Here is a 7,302-nt window from a genome sequence, read left to right as displayed (position 1 = left end):
AAGGGGTCGGTGGAGGCTGGGGTGGGCACCAGCCTTCTCTGCCACAGGTACTTACGGCCCTGTTGCAAAGAAATTTCTTATGGGCAGCCGGTCAGGGCAGTTCTTTATTGCCAGAGCTAACAAATGAAGAGGGTCGTAGTTGTAGTTGGCAACTACGTAGTTGTAGTTGGTATTGTTTCCTCGGTGTTTGTGGGTGACCATAAAAACGAGGACAGACAGGAGAGGGGTGACAGGGGTCGTTCGTTACAAGGTGCGTCTCATCTTTTTAGTGCGGTGCTGCAGCTTCTGCTTCCGTGGTGCATCGGGTGACCCAGCAGCAGTTGCCAAGAGCTTGCTAGCACTTGCTGAAGTTTTGCCCTGCCCAAACAGGGGCCGTGCAAAAAGTCTCGAAGGCTTTTCCTTGACATTGAATGCTGCTTTGGACTGCTTTACCCTCAAACTCAGACAACTGTCCTCATTCTGTGTTTTTTTAAATGCTACTACTTTAATGGAACTGTATTTCGTTATATTTCCTCCAAACATTTTTTCTACCCATCCCTCTTTCACCGCAGCAAAGGTGCATTGACGTCACTTTTCAAGTGATCGATTTTCTTTCCAGAAAGGTTTCATAAAGGGACCAGTAATGCCTCAAAGGGTGATTGTGTTCCTCTGCCATGTTTCAGTGTTTTTGTAGAAACAGATGGGCTAATTTTAGGGAAACTGGCACCCTCCCATCAGGGCAGGGCTTCCCATTGGGACCCTTTATCCTGAAGTGCTTACCAGTCACCCTGACTTTCAGCTTCCTCTCAGGGCTCTCCCATCAGCCACAGCCCCGGCTCTGCTACCCCACCTGAGCCAGGTATGTGGACCTCGGAATTTACAGCGATGGGGCCCTGTCTTGCCTCTGCAGCTCCAGAAGTCCTGCAACGAGAGGCTGGCAACGTGGAATCCTGCTGCCACCCCGTGCCTTGTACACTGAAAAGGAAACGGGCAGAGGATGCGCTCAGCTGCCACGGCTCTCCGTGTCCAAGCAGAGATCTGGGGCTGGGGAGAAACCCACTGCCAGCACCCCTCCTCTCTCCCTCCTAGCTCACTGCCCCCTCCAGCCTCTTTTGGACACCCCATCTTAGAAGAGCACTGTCCCCAGCCACTGTCCAAGAAGACTGGCCACAGGCAGAGGCCTGGCCCGACTCCCCTGCCCTCGGAGGCAAAGGGTCTGAGTTCTGAGTTCTGATTCTGCAACAGCCCCCCTCATCTGGAGACAGCAAGTCGAACTAGGAGCCCCTCGCCCCACTTCCTTTCCACCTCCAAAGTCCTCTGACTTTTGGGGGGAACCAAGAGAAAGGCAGCAGGCTGAGGCTGCTAATCCAGAGTCCCAGCCCCCCGGGCTCCCCCCCAGGCCTGCTGGCATCCTGCCCACGGGGAGCAGGGCACCCTCGGGCTCTGGGCTCAGGTGTCCTCCGCCTTCCACAAACAGCTGGTTAGAAAACTCAGGACTGGAAGAGGCATGTCAGAGGCGGGGCATTCTCCTGCTTCTAAAAATGTATTCATCCGTCCATGTATACGTGTGTAATTTTTAAACATCGTGCTTTATCTCAATTAGGAAGAGACTAATAAAAACGTGTGCCCTAGTCTTTCTGGTTGATTAAAGAACAGCTTGGCGGGATAAATGGACATTTTAAGGGATTTTAAGGGGTTATAGGGCCTGGAAAGACGTGAGGAAGCCAACTGTAGCGGAGGATAAAAATACCATCTGGGTTTTGCTGACAATGAGTAACGCTGCTGGCACTTCTGCGCTTAGACAATCATAAGATTAGAAAAAAACAAACGCTGCACAGTTAAAATGGTAAAAGATGTTTAAGGATGAATAAAGAGACAAAAATAATCCCAGAAGTCACGCGTTATCCATCCAGCGTGTCCACGAAATCTGGAAGCACGTTGGTCGGGGGCGGGGGGAGAGGAAGGCTGGGCTCGCCCCGTGACAGCGCGTTCTCACGGTGTAGAAGGAACGCGTCCTGCGCCCTGAGAACGCCGGGGCTCCTGCGCTTTGGGCAGGGCCTCCCTGGAGACCCCTCGCTCCCCCCCCACTGGCCAGCCCGGACGCCCCGGGGGCCAGCCCCCTCCGCCGCCCCGTTCTGGACCTGGACTGGCTCCGGAAACACAAGCTTGTGGCTCGTCCACACTGAGAACCCCCTTTTGAGGGGCCGGAGAAGGAGCCCCGAGAAGGCGGGCTTCCCGGCCTCCGGCACGAGGGCAGAGCCAAGGCGCCGAGCCCCCCAGCACGCCGGGAATCCGGCTGGACCCCCGGCTGCGGATCCTCCGTGCCAAGCACAGCGAGAAGCCTTTTTTTTTTTTGAGTATTGTTCATTGAAAAATAATCACCCAACAGAATCCTTCCTGTTTGTGAAACAACAAAACCCTTGACCGACAACATTTGGCAGCCGGTGAATTGGGGTAAAAGGCAGGAGTCATACATGCGACTTTTCTGTGAGTTTGAAGTTATTTCCATGGAAAACACTTGTCTATAACAGAAGCTGACACCAAGAAGCCGCCTTCGTGAGAACCCCGATGGACGGGAGCCGGGGAGGTTTGTCCTCTAGGTGACCTTGGATGGGTTTCAGCAGATGGACGAACCCAGGAACGCCCACTTGGGGGAAGGGCAGGCAGGGAAGGCACTCGAGCCACCCTTCCCCAAACGCGGGGTGCGCTGGGGAAAGCCAGGTTGGGGCCAAAGCTGAGGCCTGGAGGCTTAACTGAGACCCCCCCACTTCCTGCCCCAGAGGCAAACCGGGGGGCTCTGCTGGCTCCAGCACGTGGGCAGGGAGAGGGGGTGGCGGCGGGGACACGGGGTGGTGGCAGGGACACGGGTGGCAGCAGGGACACAGGTCAGCACCTCCTGGCGGCTCCTGACCTGTCCCCGAGGGCAGGCTGGCTCCACAGAGTTGTCAGATTTTATTCAAGGTATGTAAATCTCACGGTATTGGTCTGTTTTGACTTTTCAGTTCAAAAATATTCACCAAAGCTCGTGACCGATTTCAACATTCACACTTCTGCTTATGGGAACATTCCATAGGAAGCAAGTCTCCACAAGCCATGCTTGCCAAACATATTGCTTCCTCATACCCCTCTTTCTAGAAAAAAATGTTTCCATACCAAGGTCCAGCAAAGCACTGAATGATCCTTGGGGGGAGGAAGAAGCCAGCACGAGTCCCACCAAGCTTTACGACCTCTTAGTTTTAAGGAGATTGTGTGGGTGAGTCCAAAAACCTAAAGTACAAAGATCAAGAAATTCAGGAGGGAGTGTCTGAAATTCTGTTATCCCCTTGGGCTTTAGGGGAACACAGCAAGATGCTAAAAGGTTTCAGGAACATGTGAGCTTGAGCTTGCAAACCTTCTGAAGAAAAGCTTGTTCTACATTCTTTTTATTTCAGTCTTTAAGACAGATTTACTTAGGTAAGATTTACATATGGGCAAATTCATTCGCTAAGTGCTGGCAAATATACACAGACACGTAACCACCACCACAATCTAGGTATAGCACATTTCCATCACCCCAAAAGCTGCCTCTTTTGATTTCTGTCCTCATAGTTTCACCTTTTCCAGAATGTCCTGTAACTGGAATTGTGCTGCATCTAGCTTTCCGTGTGCGGCTTCTTTCATTTCGCCTGATGCTTTTGAATCACTGATCCTGTTCGTGCATAGCTCATCATTTTTTATGCTGACTAGTGTTCCCTTGTATGGATATAGCACTATTTATCTGGGCAACAGTTGATGGGCATTTGGTTTGTTTCCAGTTGGGGAATAAACCTGTTCTATCTTTTCTTTTCTCTAGGGCCAATACTTCAGAGTGAAATCGTTGGGTCATGGAGAGAGTGCCTGTTTTACTGTAAAAGAAACTGCCAAACCATTTTCCAGAGTGGTTGTACCACTTCATATTTCCACCAGAAATGTGTGAGAGCTCCAGGTGCTTCATATCCTAATCCACACCGGGTACTGTCAGTAGTTTCCATTGTAGCCCTTCTAACCGGTGTGTAGTGGCGTCACTTCAGTTTGCACTTCCCTCGTGGCTAATGCTGTTGAGCAGCGTTTCCTGTGCTCATCTGCCATCTACAGCTCCTCTCCGGTGGAGTGTCTGTTGGGCCCACTTTTTAACATCGAGATTCTGCCTTCTTCTTATACCAGCTGCTACTGAGTGATGGGGACGAGGTGCGAATGGGTGGCATGGGCCAGCTCGGCTCCCCTGTTATGCTCACTCCCCTTCATGGCACCTGCTGCAAGGCCCAGAGGAGCCCTGAGGCTGCAGGATGCACTTTGACCACAGCCGCCCCCGGACGCGCGCTGAGCGTTTTGGTCAGTTGTGAGGGGTATAAAAGTCCCCTTGCCGACGTCACCTGGAGGACTCATCAGGTGACCCTCCCGTGCCTTCTCTATGCTTTCCTGAGTGGGAGAGAAAGCACGGTGGCTGCTCAGTCGCCTCACATAGGACCTTCCAGGGTGGGGCGCCTCCCTGATGCTGGGTGTCCAGGGGCAGCAGGATGTTGGCAGGTCTTAGCCAGGCCCTCTGCTGGCAAAGGACAGGGACCCTCACCAGTTCCCCGGAGAAGCCACCCACAGGACGGAAGGTGCCTGGCCTCTGCAACCTCACGCCAGGGCCCCACACTGGCCTGGGCTCCGTCCACATCTGCCCTGGCTGCTGCCCTCCGCCGGCTCGTTACCTTTTCTCAGTGCACGGTCTGCGTGGCCTCCACTCAGCTCGCGGCAGCCCCAGAAGCTCTCCTTACCGCCTGGCTCCTGCTGCCCGCAGACCGGGGCTCTAGGCCCATGGTTCCCAGTGGCCCCCCAGGAGACAGTTAGCAATGTCTGTTATACACTGTGGGTGGTCACACAGTGGGATGGGGATGCTCAACAGCCTACAGCGCCCAGGATGGCCCCCACAAAGCGAGACCCAGCGCAGAACCTCCAGGGTGCCGTGGCTGGGAAAGCCTGCCCTGGGAAGTTTTGGATTCAAATCCTCTTAAGGGGGATCTGTTTAACCCCGTTCTTGTCCTTAATCCTCGTGTCACCGCCAGCTTGGGGAGCCTGGCCTTGATCAAATACCCGCCACTGGGATAAACACCCACTGCGTGCAGGGCCAGTCAACAGGGGCGGGGTGGTGGGAGGCTGGGGGTGGAGGATAGGAGCCACGGGCGGCCAAGGCGTGGTGGACAAACGTCTTGGTCACCCACGGGCCAGCAACCCCCGAGGCACTTGCAAAGGTTCCTGCAGGGCTGAGAAGGGGCGACTTTGTAATGATCTCCATTGTGTTTTTCTCTTCATCAGGGGGAAACATAATAAGAAAAAAGGCAAAGATAAAGAAAGAAGTCATGAGCCCTATATTTACCCAAGAATAATTTAGTCAAAGCCGAAACAGAAGTCAGGAGTGGATCGCTTGATAATGACACAATTTTGTGACAGCGACACGGAAGGCAGGCGCCTGGCAGGCTGCTGAAGCCCGTGCGTTGTGATCTTCAATAGGAACCTGTTGGGAGTGGGGGGCATATGGGGACCTCTTATATTTTTTGAATGTAACATTTAAAATAAATAGAAAAAAAATAGGAACCTGTCTTTCCTCTCTCACGGTATTCATCATACTGAGAACTGGGGGCTTACAGAAATGTAACTCATGTTTTAAAAGTAAATTTAAAAATTGGATTAGCCATATTTTTGTTTCCCTTAAAATAGCGCCAGTTTGACATTTTTAAATGGCCGACGCCATGAGTCACAGGACATCTGAACTGTGCTGAAAGCCGGGGGGTCCTGTGGCTTGGGGAGCTCCAGATGGGTCATTGTGAGGAGTGTGCTAAGGGCAGTGCAGAGAACTGCCTGCAGCGTTGAGAGCCAAGCCCAAAACAAACGAGCACAGCACCAGCTGCCCTCCTGAAGGAAGAGGCTGTGGAGCAGGGGAAGGCGGGGAAGGGCTGGGAAGACACCCTGCTCTGGAGCCATAAATGGGAGATGGAGAAGAGAAGGAAGCTCGGCCCGAGCGCAAGGCAGAGCTGAAACTAGACTCAAGTTCGGTGAGGGGTGTGGGTGAGACAGGGCGGGAAAGAGCACCCCACCGCTTGACGTGGGCTGAATATTCCAGGGAGGTGACTTCAGGGCAAGGGCCAAGCCTTTACACCCCTTTTTCAGCTTTTGTAGACCCCAGAAATTTGAAGCAGGCAGTAAATTGTTGTTGGATGGATGGGTGGATGGGTAGATGGATGGATGCATGGCTGGATGGATGGATGGATGGGCAGATGGATGGATGGGTGGCTGGACGGGCGGATGGATGGATGGATGGATGGATGGATGGATGGATGGATGGATGGATGGATGGGTGGCTGGATGGATGGATGGGTAGAAGGATGGATGGATGGGTGGCTGGATGGGTGGGTGGATGGATGAGTGGATGGATGGATGGATGGATGGGTAGATGGATGGATGGATGCGTGGCTGGATGGATGGATGGATGGATGGATGGATGGATGGATGGATGGGTGGGTGGGTGGATGGATGGATGGATGCATGGCTGGATGGATGGATGGATGGGCAGATGGATGGATGGGTGGCTGGATGGATGGATGGATGGATGGATGGATGGATGGATGGATGGATGGGTGGCTGGATGGATGGATGGGTAGAAGGATGGATGGATGGGTGGCTGGATGGGTGGGTGGATGGATGAGTGGATGGATGGGTAGATGGATGGATGGATGCGTGGCTGGATGGATGGATGGATGGATGGATGGGTGGGTGGGTGGATGGATGGATGGATGGATGGATGGATGGATGGATGGATGCCTGGATGGATGGATGGCTGGGTAGATGGATGGATGCGTGGCTGGCTGGCTGGATGGATGGGTGGATGGATGGATGGATGGGTGGCTGGATGGGTGGATGGATGGATGGATGGATGGATGGATGGATGGATGGATGGGTGGCTGGCTGGCTGGCTGGATGGATGGATGGATGGATGGGTAGAAGGATGGATGGATGGATGGATGGATGGATGGGTAGATGGATGGATGGATGCGTGGCTGGCTGGATGGATGGATGGGTGGCTGGATGGGTGGATGGATGGATGGATGGATGGATGGGTGGGTGGGTGGGTGGATGGATGGATGGATGGATGGATGGATGGATGGATGGATGGGTGCCTGGATGGATGGATGGCTGGGTAGATGGATGGATGCGTGGCTGGCTGGCTGGATGGATGGGTGGATGGCTGGATGGATGGGTGGATGGATGGGTGGATGGATGTATCCCATCAAGCCAAAATACTTTTGTCCACACACACCCGGC

General features: G+C 53.6%; 1 long non-coding RNA gene across 1 annotated transcript; it reads left to right on the top strand.

Annotated features, from left to right (window-relative positions):
- Positions 1-1,926: 1,926 nt before the first annotated feature.
- Positions 1,927-5,606, top strand: LOC101433195 (uncharacterized). The gene is made up of 3 exons (XR_188471.4): positions 1,927-2,566; positions 3,812-3,969; positions 5,299-5,606. It is a non-coding gene; the product is annotated as an uncharacterized lncRNA (long non-coding RNA).
- The last annotated feature ends 1,696 nt before the right edge of the window (positions 5,607-7,302 follow it).

This window comes from Dasypus novemcinctus, chromosome 4 (assembly GCF_030445035.2).
Source record: "Dasypus novemcinctus isolate mDasNov1 chromosome 4, mDasNov1.1.hap2, whole genome shotgun sequence".
In the NCBI taxonomy this organism is placed as follows: Eukaryota; Metazoa; Chordata; class Mammalia; order Cingulata; family Dasypodidae; genus Dasypus; species Dasypus novemcinctus.
Note: the sequence above shows the minus strand (reverse complement) of the source record. Positions and strands in the feature narration are given on the sequence as shown.